General features: G+C 36.3%; 1 long non-coding RNA gene across 1 annotated transcript; it reads right to left on the bottom strand.

The window, feature by feature from the left end:
- Positions 1–178: 178 nt before the first annotated feature.
- On the bottom strand, positions 179–16,997 carry LOC135842808 (uncharacterized). Its single transcript, XR_010558189.1, has 2 exons — positions 16,494–16,997; positions 179–2,671 (listed from the first exon to the last, which is right to left on the bottom strand). It is a non-coding gene; the product is annotated as an uncharacterized LOC135842808 (long non-coding RNA).
- Positions 16,998–20,891: the final 3,894 nt, after the last annotated feature.

A 20,891-nucleotide genomic window follows, 5' to 3' on the forward strand; every position in this document is an offset into this window, starting at 1 on the left:
GTTCCATAGGGAAGGAAGAGAATGGAGTAATGTGCCCCAGAAACCATTTTTTGGAACTTGTGGACTTCTCTCCAAAAGTTTTAAACTCTGAAATTCAACCACAGCATATTTTATAACTTACAGCAAGTACTCAAGTAGTGTAATGTTGATAAAATAATTATGATGAATGAAACCAAAATTGAAATTTCAAACTAAATTTATTTCGTAAGATAAACGTGTTAAAGCAATACAATAATGTATAATAGATGACTTTTCTCACATCCGGTATATAATAACAATGATATTATAAGAAATTGACAAATTAAAAAAAAAATACATAAATAAATAAAATAACACAAAAAAAATCTAAAGTAGGTACACGATATTATAATAGCCAATAGGTATGTAATTATAGGCAACGATATTATTTTCTACGTAGCATTCGCATATTAATTCAGCTATTCATGCGCCCAACGATGGTAATAAATTTTGAAACTCCATAATTTAATAAAAATATAAACACTATGGGTCATATCATATTTTGTAGCTAGGTTAAATTCATAGATATTCGACAACTACAAAAGAAAATACGAGTTCGTACGTAGAGATGCTACGAAGATGAAATGTAAATTAATAAGGCAGTGATAACGATTGAAAGAAACAAAAAAATGGATTAAATTTTATCATACCTAGCCTAGAGTTGAGTTAACGTAGACAGATTTTAAAATGCCAAAGCGTGGACGCATTTTTAAAAATGCATATGTATCTTGCATGTACCTACCATTTACATTATTTGTAGAGATCACAAAAAGGAATAAAAGACGAGAATTTTTATTTGGTGGAATACAAGGTGCTCCGAAAATAATAATTAAAAGAAATTATCATGGCTTTGAAAGAGGAAGAAATATTATATATTTTAAAAAGCAATCCAACTGAAAAAAAAAATAATAGCCTAAAAAAAACAAAAAAAAACAAGTATCGAATTCCCATAACTACGTATTAGAATATTAGGTAATTTAAAGTTAATTCAAAACAAAACGAAAAAAAAAATACGGTTTCTCACTCAATTATATAGATATTTTAGTACACGAGTAAGTATTAAATTTAAAAAAAAAAACAAACGAATAAAATGGAAGAACTATATAAAATGTATCAATCAAAGTGAGACCTGGATAATGAAACTTATAAGTTACAGGTATTATTATTTGAAAGATGATACGACATACGAAAAAATTTCACTCTCTGTATACCTATTACCTAATTACTCGAGTAATTAGGTAAGTATAATATAATTATATTAGTGCATAACGTGATGGTGATGCACATGACGAGTTTAGAAATGAAAAAGAAAAAAACAAATCGATTTTTTGTCACTTTTTTGTTTGTTGATGTTTTGAAGGCAGTGTTTCCCCTAAAACAGGTAGCGTAAATTTTAATCTCGTCCTCATTCTCCGAGGGGTATGATAACGCGATCGTTATGCCTTATCATCGATGGATTATATAGGCTAACGAAGGTGGACTCGTATTTAGATTTGAGTACTTTCAAGCTACGTATGTACAAAGTTTCATTTGATAATCTGTACTGAGAATTTGAGCATCTAAATCGCAAATTTCGAGGTAGTGAAATTTTTTCAAGATTTCAAAATACATACAAATTTCAGTTCGAATTTTGGTAGGTAAAATTAATGAAAAATTCGATTAGGCAATCGTAACTTGAAAAAAAGACACTTAATTCTAATTACGAGTCGATAAAACGTTCCCTTGATAAGTTGAATTTTTTGGTTGTCTGGTCGCTTGTACAGAAAAGATAAGTAGTGGTAATTTTGACTATATAAGAGACTACTTGTGACACATGCATTGCATCGCACTACAACCAGATTATACTAAGTATAATGCTCTACGACACTACTCGATAAAAAGGAATTTTCTACTAAAAGGTGGGAATTTCAGGAAGGGTGTACAAGTAGGTGAACAGGAATAAAATCAAACTAAAATATAAGACAAGTACAGTACAAATATGGCATCCTATATAGGCCTATTTACACTAGATTTGCAATTAAAATGGTAAATCCGCATTGCGGACTGCAGAGTTACGCGTATAGTTTGTCACTTCTTGCTCACTAGTACATACACTTTGGTGGGTTAAGTAGGTAGTATATAGGTATAGGTCTAATTGGTAGGTAATTAAAGTATAAGGTAAAATTTATAATTGAAACAGGTAATAATGGTAAAAGGGTAACGTTGAAAAAAAAATGTACGGTGATTCTTTGGAATCTACACCAATGCTTCTCTATTCTAAGAATATAAGAAGCTGCATTTTGTAGAGAATACGTAATACGTACGTATGTACGTATTATAGGTACATACGAACGTACATGTACGTAAAGGTAATAAAATTGTTAATACATAGGTACTGTATAGGTGAAACTTGACACGATTAAATTACAGTACGAATGAATTATTTAAACGTAGCTGTGCAATAGTAGTCTACATAAACGCCATATTCGTATCCAGCTGCATTTGCCTGGCTCGATTTGCGACTCTCTGTATAAGGATTCGGGTTGAGATTGTTGTTGGGCGGCGTTCGTTAAGAATGGCGTGGCTGTGATGCTCAGTTTTTGAGGCGTTATGTTCGGAGTAGTCATTCTGTGTAGAGGTACTGGGGTAGTTTACACGTGTGTACGTTGATTTTCTGTAATCAGATGGTAAAAAGTTGGAATGATAATTGGAAAATTGAAAATACAAGAATTATTGGTAATTTACCCATTCTTACAGTAATTACGAGAACATTATATCATAGTTTATGGTAATTATATGGTAATTTACTCATTTTGGCAGGATTTCAAAGAAATTTACTCAATTTTACGGTAATTACGAGTAATTTACCGAGTTTTACAGCAATTACCGGTAATTTAAAAATTTTACAGTAATTACCTGTAATTTAACAACTTTAAAGTTGATTACAAGTAATTTATTTTAAAAACTTTAATGGTAATTACTGGTAATTTACCAAGTTTTACAACAATTACCTGTAATTTACACAATTTTACTGTAATTACCAGTAATTTACAAAATTTTACGGTAATTATCAGTAATTTAACAAGTTTTACGGTAATTACCAGTAATTTACTTTGTAAACTTTTGTGGTAATTACTGGTAATTTACCTAGTTTTACAGCAATTGCCAGTAATTTACAAAATTTTACTGTAATTATCAGTAATTTAACAAGTTTTACCATAATTACCAGCAATGTACCCAATTTTACCGTGATGTTAATGAAGTATTTTATGCATTTTTTAGGTAATTACATAATAGTTGACCAAATTTGTTGGTAATTACGGGTAATTTACACAATTTTACTGTAATTACCAGTAATTTACCCAATTTTACCGTGATATTAACAAAGTATTCTATAAACTTTCAAAGTTTCAACTTTTAAGGCAATTACGTGATGGTTTACCAACTTTTTTGGTAATTACTGGTAATTTACACCATTTTACGGTAATCACCACGTAATTTATCGAATTTTATGGTAATAATGTATTTCTTGATATTTACAAGATGAATCGTGTGATTTTACAGTAATTTCCAGTCATATAGGTACCTCATTTTACAGTAATATTGTTATATATTTGTAATTTAATTTGACAAGTTTGAAATTCATGGTATTAATAATGTGGTTTACCAAATTTCGTGGTAAATATGAGGTAATTTACCCAATTTTACAATAATTATTACCAAATTTTATGGTATGACTTTCAGATGCAATTTACCAATTTTCATCATCATCAACTTATGAAAAAATTTTACCAAATTTTACCCTCAACATGAGGTAATTTACCAATTCTTGCAGAAATCGCAACTTTTTTTACTAAATTTTGAAATTGTTTGATAATATGTACAAGGTAATTTACCAAATGCTAAATTAATTATGAGTAGGTAATTTACTAAATTTTGATTAATTTATCTAACATTATGGTAAGTATGACGGGGTGTCCACAAGCCTGGAAAACTTGAAAGTTGAAATGAAAAAGTCAGGGAATTTGGTCAATGGTTGGTCTAGAAAAGACAGGGAATTTTGGAAATTTACCAGAATACCCGAATACCCGAACGAAACTCCAACAATTTCTGTACCTGAACCCGAATCCGAACCCGAACCCAAACCCGAACCCGAACCCGAACCCGAACCCGAACCCGAACCCGAACCCGAACCCGAACCCGTACCCATACCCGAACCCGTACCTGATGGAGACCATTTTGAACCCAAATACCCGAAAATACCTGATAGATCAGGTACAGTTCGGATATTTCACCTAAAATACCCGAACCCATACCTGTACCCGATTCTCTGAGAAATGTGTACCCATACCCGATACCCATACCCGATACCTACCCACATTCGAAACCGTTTGGGTTTGAAGCCCTGTGTTTTTTGCAAGAATTGTTGAAGTCTTGCATTTTATCGATGAAAAGACGAAAAGACGAAAAGACAAAAAGACGAAAAGACGAAAAGAGGAAAAGACAAAAAGAGGAAAAGACGAAAAGACGAATGACGAAAAGACGAAAAGACGAAAAGACGAAAAGACGAAAAGACGAAAAGACGAAAAGACGAAAAGAGGAAAAGACAAAAAGAGGAAAAGACGAAAAGACGAATGACGAAAAGACGAAAAGACGAAAAGACGAAAAGACGAAAAGACGAAAAGACGAAAAGACGAAAAGACGAAAAGACGAAAAGACGAAAAGACGAAAAGACGAAAAGACGAAAAGACGAAAAGACGAAAAGACGAAAAGACGAAAAGACGAAAAGACGAAAAGACGAAAAGACGAAAAGACGAAAAGACGAAAAGACGAAAAGACGAAAAGACGAAAAGACGAAAAGACGAAAAGACGAAAAGACGAAAAGACGAAAAGACGAAAAGACGAAAAGACGAAAAGACGAAAAGACGAAAAGACGAAAAGACGAAAAGACGAAAAGACGAAAAGACGAAAAGACGAAAAGACGAAAAGACGAAAAGACGAAAAGAGGAAAAGACAAAAAGAGGAAAAGACGAAAAGACGAATGACAAAAAGACGAAAAGACGAAAAGACGAAAAGACGAAAAGACGAAAAGACGAAAAGACGAAAAGACGAAAAGAGGAAAAGAGGAAAAGACAAAAAGAGGAAAAGACGAAAAGACGAATGACAAAAAGACGAAAAGACGAAAAGACGAAAAGACGAAAAGACGAAAAGACGAAAAGACGAAAAGACGAAAAGACGAAAAGACGAAAAGACGAAAAGACGAAAAGACGAAAAGACGAAAAGACGAAAAGAGGAAAAGACAAAAAGAGGAAAAGACGAATGACGAAAAGACGAAAAGACGAAAAGACGAAAAGACGAAAAGACGAAAAGACGAAAAGACGAAAAGACAAAAAGACAAAAAGACAAAAAGACAAAAAGACAAAAAGACAAAAAGACAGAAAGACAGACAGATGGACAGATGGAAAGTCAGAAAGAAATTTTTAAAAGTTTTTGAAAAATGATATTCTTCCATTGTGTCTATGCTTAAATGCGAATTATTAATACAATTTTTGTTTTCTAACAGTTCTAACAGAACGCCTCTCTTTTTAAAAATTTTGATACCATTGACTGAGGCTGAGCTCAGCATGTTAAAATCCTGATTTTTCCCAACAAAAAAATGTTCCCACCAAGTTTAAATGAGGGCCACCCTATTGAGCACACAGTCATACTTGGAAAAAAAGGGCACAACTGTCTGTAGATCTATTAACGATATTTGGAGCTCATGATGTTCGAAAAAATTTGACACCTCCTCCTCCTACCCCCCCCCCTCCCCCGATCTGATCGCATGTGTAATTCATTTTTTGCGAATCTGGAAAATTTGAGAAATTAGTCTGGAAAACCTGGAAAAGTCAGGGAAAATCATTTCCAGAAATGTGTGGACACCCTGTACGATGTGATTATCAGAATTTTGTGATGGTTACGTGGTAGAGTACCCCCTCCCCCGCCCCAAATAAGTTCAACCAGTCTTGAGACATGAGCTTTCAATTCAAAGTTTCGCAGTTTCTCGAGTAGGTAATTTTACAGTCACATCGGCTTGAGCTACGTAGAAAATTTCAAGACTCTTAGCTAATTCTATACTTATGCTTTTTGGAAGTTTGGCTGCTCAACTATTGCGAATTTTGAAAATTATTACGCTTACAAATTCTTTACACATCGATTTCTCGAAGTCGAATGTTGAAAAGAAAAAGAGGGAAACAGGAATGATTTTTGATGAAAACGAACGCATTCGCTGTATACCATACTCGTATACGTACAGGTGATTAACATCTTTTTTGGCAGATGATAGGTATTCTGTCACGAAGTTTTCGGCATCGTTTTAGGTGCATCTGTTAAAACTTTTACGTATACTATGTTCATATACACGTGATTTACGTTCGGGTAATTATAATTTGTGCATCGTGTAAAAATAGAAGCAATATTGCATGGGGCTTGGCCAGGTACTCGTGCGCTAGACGGCGCGACGCGGAGGTTTAATAATAAAAATAAACGCATAAGAGGTCAGCGACTTGACGATTGGTGTATTTGAGTGCAAGTTTTGGCTACAGCCGCCGCCAAAGCGTCTGCAGAGTCAATAACGCGTAGCGCCAGTCTTAGGGCTGGCTCCATAGCGCAGTTATAATAATTTCACTCGGAGGAGTAATTCCATTAAGATTAAGAGGATGAGCGTTTCTACTCGATGGATTGTATTAAAATTGCTACAAATATTTCTGGAGGATTTTTTTCAAAAAATTTCAAGATAGGTATAAAAATTGATTCGAGTATTTCAAGTGTGATTTTTTGACCATTTGACCAGACGAAGTGAGAATATTGTAAACAAGTAATTCCAATGGTCGTTCGCCCCCCCTCTAACTGGTGGAAAAAATTTTTACGTCCATCATTGATTGTTAAAATCTGGGTTTTAAAATTTTTATCTAATCTGGGTGATACAATTTCTGAAAATATATATGTGTACTTCTACGTCAAAAGGGCCCATTCGGTCGGTGCCGAGAAGGGTATAGATTTTATTTTTCAAAAATCAAAATAAGCTTCCAATGTTCTCCGGTGGATTCCAACAGTGTTTGAGTGTGAAGCTGTCCATGAAAGCTTCACGTTCGCGCGCCATTTAAATCAATTGGAGAACTTTGGAAGATTGTACCGATTTTTGAAAAATAAAATCTACACCCTTCTCGGCACCGACCAAATGGGCCCTTTTGACGTAGAAGTACACATATTTCGATTTCCTTCATTCTCAAAAACAGTGATATCTATTGAGACAGTCGGAAACGATTAATTATCACTCTAATTAGCTTCGGCTCAAATTGCAGGGTAATTTAACGTGTGACTTTTGCACCGCAGAATGCGCGCGAAATACAGATGAACATTTTCTTCGAATGATACGAGTACCTACGAGGTGTAGTGTACTTGGACTTGAGCTCATCGATAAAACCCTACCTATGATGACTGGCGCTTTGAAATCGGCTTCTACTCGTATAGAAAGCAATGAGATAGACCTGCTTGAAAAGCTGTTGTAGTAGTGACCTTTTATACACCCTCGGTTCAATTTTCTGCGTATTTATATGCGGTGCTTCTGCTGCGGCTCTGTCTGCCATCATCGGTGTTTATTTCAGCTATACAAACCGCGTACTTGCAGCTGATCTTAGCCCTTGTGCCCCATTAGGCATGAGAGGGGGCCGGAGTATGTATGCCACGAATACACCTATACTAGACGAGACTGAGAGTACGAAGCAGAAGCATTACGTATGTATGTACATACAACAAACCAACGACGACGAGAAGAAATGTCAAGGACTCGTGCGGAATGGAATAAAGAAAATCTCGCGTCGTGTAGGGTTTCTCTATATTATACGTACTCGTACTTTCCCGTTCCCAATACTTACCCAATTTACAGAACCGATCAGTGGGCGAATTTTCTGGCTCCGTTTTAGAATTGTAGCAGTGCGACAGCAGCGTGGATTTTATGGCATTTTTTTTTTCTTCTTTAAGACAGACCGAGAGAGTGAGAGAGAAAAGAGAACAAAAGCTGACCCCTAACTTATACGCGTACCTATACGTCGTCGTTAAACGATTTTTTTTTTTTTTTTTTTTTGAGGTAATACTATAATAACGATACAGTGGCGTTGTTCAAGGTGAGCTTTGCACTGCCCTGTGTCACTATCTTTTACCAAGCCAAATACACGCACAAGCATGCGTAATATTACTCGTTGATTTGGTTTGACATTTATTTAATCAGCGATTTAGTCCGGCATATGACAATTGCACCCCCTCCCCCCCGCCGATCCTCCGGGACAACTTTTTTCTTAAAGGAGACATCCTAAAGAACATTTTAAAGCAAACTTGCCCAAAAAAAAGTTGGCTTTACTTACAAAATGGCGGCCATTTTGATTGACAGGTCAGCCAAAAATCGCAGATTTTGCGTTTCAACATAGGACTTGCTCGAAATTTCAATGGTAGATTGAAAGATCATGCAAAAATTTATCACCTGTCAAAATTTAAAGTGCTAAAGTGCGTTTTTCGACTTTTGGTGAATTTTTAAAAATCCAATTCAGGACAAAAATGAGGAAAAAAATCAAAATTTTACCAAATTGACCAAGAAAGCTGAAATTTGGGATATACCCTATTTTCGACATCCCAAATTGATTGGAAACGGTTTCAATCCGTTTTGAGCAGTTCTGGAGTCTCCAGCAGATTTTTGAAACCCGAAATTCCCACAAAACTCCATCAAATTGGAGTTGAAAGCTTAAATGTATTCTAAAAACTAATTCCAATACGCTAAAAAGTACTGTAGGTGATTTCAAGTCGTTTTGGAGCCTCCAGCGACTTTTTGAAAATTACTGGAGCCTCCAGTAGATTTTTGAAACTTGAAATTTCCCCAAAATTTCATCAAACTGAGATGGAGAGTCGAAATTCATCTGCAAACTAATTTCAATACGCTACGAAGTGGACTGCTGGTGGATTTCAAGTCGTTTTGGAGCCTCCAGCGACTTTTTGAAAATTCCTGAAGCCGCCAGCAGATTTTTGAAGCTTTAAATTACAAAATTTCATCAAATGGAGATAGAAATACGCAAATTACTCTACATTCCAATTTTAACACCCTCTGAAGACGACTTCAGGTGGGTTCAAGTCATTTTATAGCCTCCAGCGACTTTTTTGAAAATGACTGGAGCCTGCCGTAGATTTTTGATACTTGAAATTCCCGCAACATTAATTTATCAAATGGAATTGGCAGGCTGAAATTTACTTCGCAGACTACGTGATGGTTTCAAATGGTTTTGAAGCTTTTAGCAACGTTTAGGAAATTTCAATTTTGTCGCTGGAGGCTCCAAAATGACTTGAAATCCCCAGCAGTCCACTTCGTAGCGTATTGAAATTAGTTTGCAGAATGCATTTCGACTCTCCATCTCAGTTTAATGAAATTTTGGATTTTGGGGAAATTTCAAGTTTCAAAAATCTACTGGGCGCTCCAGTAATTTTCAAAAAAGTCGCTGGAGGCTCTAAAATGACTTGAACCCACCTGAAGTCGTCTTCAGAGAGTGTTAAAATTGGAATGTTGAGTAAATTTCAGCTTTCCATCTCCGTTTGATGAAATTTTGTGAAAATTCAAAGTTTCATAAATCTGCTGGATGTTTTAGGAATTTTCAAAAAGTCGCTGGAGGCTCCAAAACGACTTGAAATTCACCTACAGTACTTCTTAGCGTATTGGAATTAGTTTTTAGAATAAATTTCAGCTTTACAACTCCAATTTGATGGAATTTTGTGGGTATTTCGAGTTTCAAAAATCTTCTGACGGCTTCAGTAATTTTCAAAAAAGTCGCTGGAGGCTCTAAAATGACTTGGAATTCACCTGCAGTACTTCGTAGCGTATTGAAATTAGTTTTTAGAATAAATTTCAGCTTAACAACTCCAATTTGATGGAATTTTGTGGGAATTTCGAGTTTCAAAAATCTGCTGGAGGCTCCAGAACGGCTCAAAACGGGTTGAAGCAGTTTCCAATCGATTTGGCATGTCGTAAATCGGGTACATATGTGAGGGCGCATACGGAAAGGGACCTACCGACCAAAAAAAAAAAAAAAAAAAGTTCTCTGAAATTGTTGTAGGAACGCTGTAAAGGGTTCCTACAACAATTTCAGAGAACTTTTTTTTTTTTTTTTTTTTTTGTCGGTAGGTCCCTTTCCGTATGCGCCCTCACATATATTCCAAATTTCAGCTTTCTTGGTCAATTTGGTAAAATTTTGATTTTTTCCCTCATTTTTGGCCTAAATTGGATTTTCAAAAATTCACCAAAAATCGAAAAACGCACTTTAGCACTTGAAATTTTGACAGGTGATAAATTTTTGCATGATCTTTCGATCTACCATTGTAGGGTTTGAAAAATTTCGTGCAAGTCCTGTGTTGAAACGCAAAATCTGCGATTTCGGCTGACCTGTCAATCAAAATGGTCGCCATTTTGTATGTAAAGCCAACTTTTTTTGGGCAAATTTGCTTTAAAATGTTCCTTAGGATGTCCCCTTCAAGAAAAAAGTCGTCCCGGAAGGTCGGCGGGAGGGGGGGTGCAATTACCCCTATTGTCATATACCAGACTATTATGGCAATAGGAATAATAGCAACCCCCCCCCCTTCTTCCGGTCGTCTAGAACGGTCTTAAAGGGAACATCTTAAGGAATACTTTGAAGCAAACTTGCCAAAAAAAGTTTGCCTTATTAACAAAATGACAGCCATTTTGATTGACAGGTGAACCGAAATCGCAGATTTTGCTTTCCAACATAGGACTCGCACCGAATTATTAAAACTGGTCAAAGCAAGATCAAAAGAGCAGACAAAAACTTATCTCCAGCCAAAATTTCAAATGCTAAATAGCATTTTTTGATTTTTGGTGAATTTTTGAGAATCAAATTTAAGCCAAAAAGGAGAAAAAAATCAAAATTTTACCACATTGACCTAGAAAGCTAAAATTTGAGATATACCTACCCCACTTTTGACCTGCGAAATCGATCGTAAACTGTTTCAAACCGTTTTGAGCAGTTCTGGAGCCTCAAGCAGATTTTTGAAACTTGGAATTTCCACAAAATTTTTATCAAATAAAATTGGAAATCTGAAAGTAACGCTGCACTTCAACTTGTTTTTGGCATTTCATTGTTTTCCATCAAAAGTAGGTGTACGAGATCGTGTATTATTTTTGACGTTTTGTGTCTTACATTATTTTTACGAGTAAGTAGAATGTTTGCGTTTCGACTGATTAATTTTACACGACAAAATCGAAGGTGATCTGTGCATAAAGATAGGCTGCTACTGCTATTCGTGTCATGTAAGCGTAAGAATGGTTTTATGTACCCATTCAATGTCTTTACCTCGTCTTCTCTCCCCACATTTCTCCATCTTCTCGCTCCAAAAAAAATTCCGCCGTCATTGTGTAGTATTTTGCTGCAATATTTTAGGCTTGTTTCGCACGCTATGTGAATTTTGCTCATTGCAGAATCAGGTATACATACATTATAAGTTAAATAAAATCAAAAAATCTCTGATAATGAACGACCTTTAACTAGCGAAAATTGATTGTGTGTACATAATAAAACACATGTTACATCATCGTGATATGGGTGAACTTTAAATGTATATCGCCTTATCAGTGACTTTACGTGTGATTATGAAAATTTTTTATCTTTTGCTCAAACCCATAATTGCGGTTTCATGAATAGGTAATTACTAATTAGTTATCTTTGCCTAAATTCTGCTCCTTTGACGTCCGCATCTTTTACGTTTCAATTAAAACTTTCTGATTTTCGTAAACTCGATGCAACGTACTTAGTAGCTGTTTAATTTTCGACAATTTTTTAAAAAGCGTAGACCTACCTACTCGGTTGATGTGAAATGAACTTAGCTATAATTCGATTAATATCGAAAAGTTGATAACTTTACGCGTTAATAAGCGAATAAGCGGTAGGAAGTTTATGAAGGGTTGGAGGAGGTGACTGGGGGAAGGGGGGTGAGAAGACGAGCATCTGCATAAAATCGACGACTGGCATTTCTGGGACATTGCTGTATAATTTCTTCGAAGCAGGTGCCTCGTTTTTCGTTCCAAAGTGCTTTTTAATTACAAAACAATCGGTTTTGTTTGTTTGTTTTTAAATTTATTTTTCGTAAAATTATTCTGCAATGAGACGAGTGTTTGTGTTATTTTTATGTGTCAACGAATCGATGTTTCAAGGATAGTTCGCATTTATCGATTTTATCGTCGAGTCGACGACTATGCGGTCGATGTCACGTCATCGTGTGGGTATTTAAAAATCCTATTTTTTGTTTGAATCATACCGTTGGTATTGGCGGTGCTTTTTATCGAGTATATTTTTCGATTTTTTTTATAGATGGTCAAAATTGACGGTAGAGTTGAGCGAGTGTAACGTAAAATTTGACGTCATGTTCGTGTTCAGAGGACTCGATTCAAGATATGAAAACGACATCAATATTAAAGTTGTCGTTGTTTTTTTCTCCTCAAAAACAGTCAAAATTGAGATGTGGGCTGAGGCTTTGGAGGGGGATGGGTGAGTGCAGCATGACGTCATATTCGTTTACATGGGATTCGATTCGTATGATAAAGTTACCAATATTGTATTATCAGAGTAGATTGATTTCAAAATGAAGTAGCGAAAAAAGTCGAGAAATTTCGAAAGGGGAGTGTCCCAACTGATGGGAAAATTTTCAAACCAGGCAACGCTGAATGGAAAGAACAGGCAAAAATACATCACCAGCCGAAAATTCCAGACGCTGGAGTGCATTTTTCGACGTTTGGAAAATTTTCGAAAATCTTTTGCGTAAAAATAGGGAGGGGGAGGAGGATTGCAATTTTGCAAAAATCAACTCAGAAAGCTGAAATTCGAAATGTTTCCTAATTTAGACCATCTGAATCGATTGGAAATGGCTTCGAACTATTTTGAGCACTTCTGGAGCCTCCAGCTGTTTTTTTTGAGAGTTGAAATTTTTGCAGAATTTTCCCCAATGGAGTTGAAAAGCTATAAACATTACTTTAAACCATAATTCAAACATACTGAGTCAAAAGAATCCGGTCATAATTTTAATATGTATATAGATAATTTTAATACATATTATGATAAGCGTTACAGATGCTTATCAATGACCTACTTGATCGATCTTTCAAGATCGATTTCCGCTTGTTCAGAATTTCTCTAATACCTAGTAAGTCTGTTTTCTTTCAAAAATTATTAGGGTCGAAAATGAAGTTGTTTAACGAAAAGAATTTTGTCCACAAGTTCTCCTATCAAAGAAAATCCTTTACTGCTCCCCCCTCCACCGATAATGATAATTTTATTTTCAAAAAAAAAGTTTATTGGGGAAGTTTCTTCTGTAGAAGTTTTTCAACGAGAAGTTTCCTGAAAAAAGTACTTAATCTTCTAGAGCAAGAAGTAGTTATCCTTCAAAAAATTTCGTTTTTGAAAGTTGAGGTCAGGAAAGAAGTCTGTCTCACGACAAATAATTTTTGGAGAGAAATTTTTTTTGAGAATGTTGTTCACAATACGTCTTTTTTCTGAGAAAAGTTTAACATCTTTTATTCCATAAAATCTCGATCCTCTCTTCAAAAATGAATTTTTTATTTTTTTTCTCCCTTCAAAAATGAAATAAAGTGTTCATTTTTGTTAAAAAATGACGGTTACAGTTTCTCTTCTAAAAATGAAGTTCTCCAGTTTTTTTAAACGTAACAGGCTCTACAAAAAATGCGAACTCGAGCCAAATTGTACGGATTTTGCTCCTCCCCCCCGCCCCACAGTGGGCTGTGAGCACCTTCAAAACGACTGTAATTCAAAAACTTACAATGAATCCTAAAACAATGGTACAGTGATATCCTCTCTTATGTTTTTGGGGTTGCAGAATACGAATTTGACAATATTTTTTGTGGCGGTGAGGGGGTGAGGGGGTGGAAACTTCAAAATTTGACAGTATTGATGTGTGATATGTCGAAATGTATGTTTTTGAGGGTGTAGATCACGAATCTGACGATATTTTTTTCCTAGAAGTGAATGGTGAGGGGTGAAGGGTACATTTCGACATATCACACATCATTATAGTCAAATTTTGAATTTTTCACCGTTTTTACCCCCTTAACCCTCACCATTCACCCATACGAAAAAAATATCGTCAGATTCGTGATCTACACCCTCAAAAACATACATTTAGACATATCACACTTCATTATTGTCAATTTTTGAATTTTTCACCCCCTTCATCCCCCACTATTCACCTCTACGAAAAAAATATTGTCAAAAATTCGTGATCTACAACCTCGAAAACATACATTTCGACATATCACACATCATTATGGTCAAATTTTGAATTTTTGCCGTTTTTACCCCCTTCACCCCCTCCCAATTCACCCCTATGAAAAAAATATTGTCAGATTCGTGATCTACACCCTCAAAAACATACATTTCGACATATCACACGTCAATATTATCAAATTTTGACGTTTTCACCCCCTCACCCCCACCCCCACGAAAAATAATTGTCAAATTCGTATTCTGCAACCCCAAAAACATAAGGGAGGATATCACTGTACCATTGTTTTAGGATTCGTTGTAAGTTTTTGAATTACAGGCGTTTTGAGGGTGCTCACAGCCCACTGTGCGCCCCCCCCCTTGTCGGTGGCACTGAAAATAACCACTTGTAAAAATATTTGAAATTGATCAAACTTTTTGCAATCAGATTTGAAAAATTAGAGAAAAATAATTTCAAAATTTTTCTAGAAGAAAAGAACAATGGAGAGATTTTAATTGAAAAAGTGTAAAACAAGCCTTTTCCAATTTAGCTAAATCCGAAAGTTTTGATTTTCTTTCGATTGATTGCTACTCGTATGTATTTTGAATTTTTTTTCACTATTTTCACTCCTCTAAAATTTGCCACATAATTATCAAAATTTTGGGATACACTGCGCATGGAATCCATTTTTGGGGCCTAGAAAAACATTCTCATCAATTTCAGGCTCGTCTGGAATTGTTTCAGGTTTTTTTTTGGGGGGGGTGGAGGAGGAGGGGGTGATGAAATTCTGAGAACATCTCAGTCGAGGTCATTCCAACAAAATTTGCTCAAATTTGGAATTTTGGTTCGAAGGGTTGTCTCCACTCAAATTCCTCAAATCCACACCAAGGCCGAAGAAAATGCTCCAAATTTGAGCAAATTTTGTTGGAATGACCTCGACTGAGATGTTCTTTAAATTCCATCACCCCCTTTCCCCTCCCCCTCCCAAAAAAAACCTGAAACAATTCCAAACAAGCCTGAAATTGATGAGAACGTTTTTATATACATAGGCACCTGAAATGGATTCCATGCGCAGTGTATCCCAAAATTTTGAATATTTTGTGGCAAATTTTTCAAAATTGAGCAGTAAATAATTTTTTATTGAAAATGTTTTGTTACATTATTCGCCTATTTCCATAGAACCAGAAATGTGACGATTTAAGAAATTCTAATTGTCATTGGGAAATTGAAATTTAGTGTTTTTGAATTCATTGGGTGGAGAGGGAGGGGGGCTTGGTAATGAGAGTATCTTTTCAAGGCCTTTAAACTTCGCTTATCATTTCGTGTAGGTGCAGACAAATTGATTCATCTTGTACGAATTTTCACGAGAATTGCAAAAATTTTCGAGCAATTAATTACTGCGTTATTTGCTACGAAAGAGAGCTGATTGGAATGTGGATCGATATTTTTCCAAATTACAAACCGAAAAATGTTTGAAAATTTTCTAGAACATCTTTGTTCGTATAGTGAAAAAAAAAAATCCAACTGACAATGAGAAAAGAAGCAGTTTTCGAGTTCCAAACTTCTATAGCATGAAAATAATAAGGATTGGTTATATCGAATGGCGAAAGAATCCAAAAGAAACACCCTAATGTAATTTATTTGGGAAGGATTTCAGACAAGGAATCAATCAAAAAATTACCTTCACTTTATGAACTTGCACGAAAGCTTTTTCTCATATCCTACTCGTATAACGCCCAATACCTTTTACGAGATACCTAAAAGCTCGTTTTATTTGTTTGGATTCCACATTCCGAACGTTTAAAACGAAAAAATGTACAGTCGAGTGCAATGTTTTGCTGACTAAATCAAAATTTTAGACTCTGTGTATGATATCTGGAAAAAATTCCACTGCAGCAGTTTCTACACATGGTTTAGAGATGTTAAAATTGAAAGTATCGATCGATAAATCGAGTAGCTGTTTGTTTCCTCGCGAGTATAAAAATATAAATTCGAAAAAAAGCAACAAAAAAAAAAAGCTCGCTGTAATGGCATTTCAATAAAAAGGTACTACGATGTTACACGCGTAGGTAAGCTTTAAAATATGGGGTAAAGACGCCAACAGCAACAGCCAACGAACACGAGTATATTAAAATAACTATACACTCGGAGCATGTTTTTATGGTAAAAAAATTACTTATAAAATGTCAACAAACCTGTTATTACGGACGAAGATCACTAAACCCCTCGTTTTATTCTCTGTTACAGGTAAATAATTTGAAAAAATGGCACAATTTTTTCGAAAAAATTCAACTCGAAAGTAGTGAAAAAAAATAGTACGTTTGGCGAATGTGTGCGAAATCAACAGAGCGCAGAAGGAAACACAGCTGTTTTAAATTGAACTGATAACAAAATACTGCCACTATGTACTGGCGCAAACTAGTATTTACTTTTTGCGTCTCAGCTTGCGGAGCAGGCGGCGGAGCGGCGCGGCAAGGCGTCGTTTTTATCAAGAGGACGCGGGACGGCGTCGATAAACGACCGTACAAAAAAGTATGAATGGCGAAACGTCGAGCACGAGACTGCGCTCTAGTCATTGTGACCTATATACGCAACGTGCAACTTTCATGACGTCAGCGTGAAAGGGGTGACTGCTGACTGTGAGTGTAAGACTACGAGTATATTGTTATTTTTAACGCGCATTTTCCTCCCCACTTTTACCCCTTCCTCGTCTCGATTTTTTTTTGCCTGTCCTCTGGCGAGAAAAAATTTCGAATCGAAGATGTGGTGTCTTCGATTGGGGTTGGGAGTTTGTCAGATTAGTGCCAGTGTATGTAAATTTGCTGAGGTGGAGTGATTTTTTACGAAGATTTGGTTGGTGAATAGGTGAGAATTGGATGTGTATGTATGTCGTACCTGTTCTGTGTTCGATTAAGATTAAAGTCAGAACAGGCTAGACTTTGCAGAGGCGTAGGTCACAAACCGAGCGTCCTAGAAAAATTGCATTGAAACAAAATTGTAGAGAATTTAATTCTCTTTGAGATCACTCTCATCAGATTTTCACTAGGACGCACGGTTCGTCCGCTATATGCGAAAAACTAAGAAATAGAAAGTCTGTATCTTAGACCAAATTCAAAATAAGTTCAAAACAACAACAAAATACAATTGAACCAAAGACATCTAAAATGAAACTGAATCGCGAAAATTTTTATGCCGTGATGAAGTAGGGGTAGTACCCTCAAGTCACCTTTAGTGGCACTTCGCCAGATATAATCCTCTAGGTGCTAGAGCAAGTTTTCTAACTTACCCCGAATTCCAACTTCCCCCGGTGCACCTTATATATAAGTTTTAGCACTATTCAGCGCAATGGTGATTTTTACATTTTATGACCTGGGACCTGTTCTAGTTGGTCAAATAAGGTCAAACTTGGAGAATAGGATTCTTTTAAGACCTAGAATTGACCCCCGCAGTTTGAAGGGTCGAAGTTGAAAATTACAGGAAAGTCATTTTTTGGAGGGGCATAATATGACCCCAAATAAATGAAAAGGGTCCAAAATCATACCATTGGTCAGTACTTTCATTGTGATCAACATATTCAAATTTCAGCTTCCTAGGTCATCCCCACCCCGTTTAAGGTGGAAAAAACCACATTTGACCCCAATTTTTGACCCCCTCACCCCTGAAATTGATTTAGAAGGTCCAAATTTCCAGCATACAATGGGAGGGTGCCCCATGAGTGATTATTGCAGGTTTCAACCTTCCAACCCTATTTGACCTCTCTCCAGGGTAAAAAGTGGATTTTTGGTCTATTTTACGTGTTTTCCAATTTTTCAGACAGCCTACAGCCCCTCCCAATTGACCTAGAGGGTCCAAATTCTCACAGTACATTGGGAGGATGAACTCGAAGTGCCTTTTGCATGTTTCAACCTTCCAACCCCATTTTTACAGAAAGGTCATTTTTTTGGAGGGGCATAATATGACCCTAAATGGATGAAAAGGGCCTAAAATGATACCATTGGTCAGTACCCCCATTGTGATCAACATATCTCAATTTCAGCTCCCTACGTCATCCCCACCCTGATTAAGGTGGGAAAAACCACATTTGACCCCAGTTTTTGACCCCCCCCCCCCACCCCAGAATTGATCAAGACGGTCCAAATTTACAGAATACATTGGGAGAGTGCCCCATGAGTGATTATTGCAGGTTCCAACCTTCCAACCCTTTTTGACCTCTCTACAGGGTCAAAAAAGTGGATTTTTGGTCTATTTTACGTGTTCCTCAATTTTTCAGACAGCCTGTAGCCCCTCCAAATTGACCTAGAGGGTACAAATTTTCGAAGTACATTGGGAGGATGTATCCGAAGTGCCTTTTGCAGGTTTCAACCTTCCAACCCTATTTGACCTCTCTCCAGGGTCAAAAAAGTGAATTTTTGGTCTATTTTAAGCGGTTTCCAATTTTTCAGACTGCCTGTAGCCCCTCCAAATTGACCTAGAGGGTCCAAATTTTCACAGTACAATGGGAGGATGTACCCGAAGTGCCTTTTGCACGTTTGAACCTTCCAACCCTATTTGACCCCTTTCAGGGTCAAATGAGTTTTTCCAAGTTTAGGAAATCCAACGGCACCTCCAAATTAACCTAGAAGGTTCAAATTTTTACAGTACAATGGGAGGATGTGCCTGAAGGCCTTTTTGCCGGTTTCAACCTTCCAACCCCATTTGACCTGTTTCAGGGTCAAGACAGGTTTGTAACCATACTTTTTGCAGGAGGAAGAAGAGAGTTGGGGGAAGCCCCCCTCCAAATGCAGGCGAAGCACAGGAGCGAAGCGAGGGTGCGATAAGTTCAAGCGAAGCGCGGAACATGAAAAAAAATCTCTAGGAGGTAGTTGAGTGAAGCCAAAGGGGGGTGCAGGGGGGGACTTAAACACAGGCGAAGCACAGGAGCGAAGCGAGGGTGCGAGTAGTTCAAGAGCCCTCAATGTTTCTGGCACAAAAATTTGGCTCTTATGTAGCGGCAGACTGCTACGACTTTTTTTTTAGGTTATCCCCCTTGGGGAGGTGCTTGGGGCCGTGGATGGGTCCAATCAAAAATATGGCTTCATATTCGTGTTCAGCGTCACCAAAAACATACTATTTGATGTGTCGCACGAAAAAAACCATATTTTGAACTTTCACCCCATTTTGGGTGGTGCTGGGGGCCGTGGATGGGGTCCAATCGAAAATCTAACGTCATATTCGTGTTCAGCGTTACCAAAAACATACAATTCGATATATCACATGCCCCAGATTTTCTTTCGAACGTTTTGCCCCAAATTGGGGGTGGGGGTGCTCCTTCTCCATTAAAAGATCCCATCTTGAAACTAGAATATTTCGAAAAAGCATGAAAAGGTACGTCTATGGAAATTTTTTCAGAATTTTAAATGGTAGCTCCCACTTACAGCTCCATTTTTAAATTTAAACTTTCAATTTGAAAGTTCAACTTTCAACTTTTGAAAATTTCAAAATGCTTAAAAAGTTCAAAATTCAATACTCTTTCGAACTGTGAAAACAGTTTTGATCAAAGTATCATAGTTTTGGAGGAATGCGCTGCTGAAGTTGAGTATCTCGAGACGATGTGAAAATAATGGAATCTCCCACCTGCCCCCAGAGGGGGCTGGGGCCAGACTGATTGCGGGTTTCTTATCTACTGGGTTGGTAGATATTGCAAAAAAAAAATCGAGTGAAATCGAAAGACATGACTCAAAAACGTTGATCGAATTGACATGGAATGACCCCAGTTTGTTTTTTTGATTCGGCTCCTCCTGCGACGCCCTCAATGACACTCCCCCCTCCCCCTCTCCCGAATTTCTCGCAAAATTTTAACTCATATGTTGCGTGGGATTTTTTCAAAAATTTCCAATATCATGACATCAAATTTTCAAATTTTGCTCATAACTTCTTCATAAAGTGTGTCCAATTTTTCTGAAATTGTATCAATTTTGGGTTGTACTTACTTAATTCTAAATTAATAATCTCAATACTTTTTTGTTCATTCTTTACGAATTTCGCTGAAATTTAATGACTTTTTTTTTGCCATTTTCAGTGCTTTTAACGCTTTTATTGAAGGTTTTTTAAACGTCGTTTAAAGCGTTTCAACACTTTTTCATGCAATTTTTAAAAAAATTTGTTGAATTTTACCAAAATTTTCTTGTTTTTGGGTCATCTAAATTTGTTTTCGGTGATTTTACGTCATTTTAAAACAATTTCAGCACCTTTTCATGCAGTTTTTAGCAGATTTCGTCGAATTTTTTATGTAATTTCCTTACTTTTGTGAGTTTTTGGTCATTTTCAGTGCTTGCTTTTTTGAATTTTCAAATATTTTTTTAAAACAACTTTTCGTGCAATTTTTATCGAATTTGTCAAACTTGGCAAAAGTTGTCTTACTTTTTGGTTTTTGGTCATTTTTAATTATTTTTATTGTTGAGAGGGGGGAGGTGCTTTCACATCGTGTTAAAACGATTTCAACATTTTTCCACGCAACATTTAGTAAATTTTATGAAATTTTACTGCGATTTCATTTAACTAAAATTATAGTGCTAGTTTTCGCATTATCTTGAAACTTTTCAACACTTTTTCAT

The sequence above is a fragment of the Planococcus citri genome, chromosome 4 (assembly GCF_950023065.1).
Source record: "Planococcus citri chromosome 4, ihPlaCitr1.1, whole genome shotgun sequence".
In the NCBI taxonomy this organism is placed as follows: domain Eukaryota; kingdom Metazoa; phylum Arthropoda; class Insecta; order Hemiptera; family Pseudococcidae; genus Planococcus; species Planococcus citri.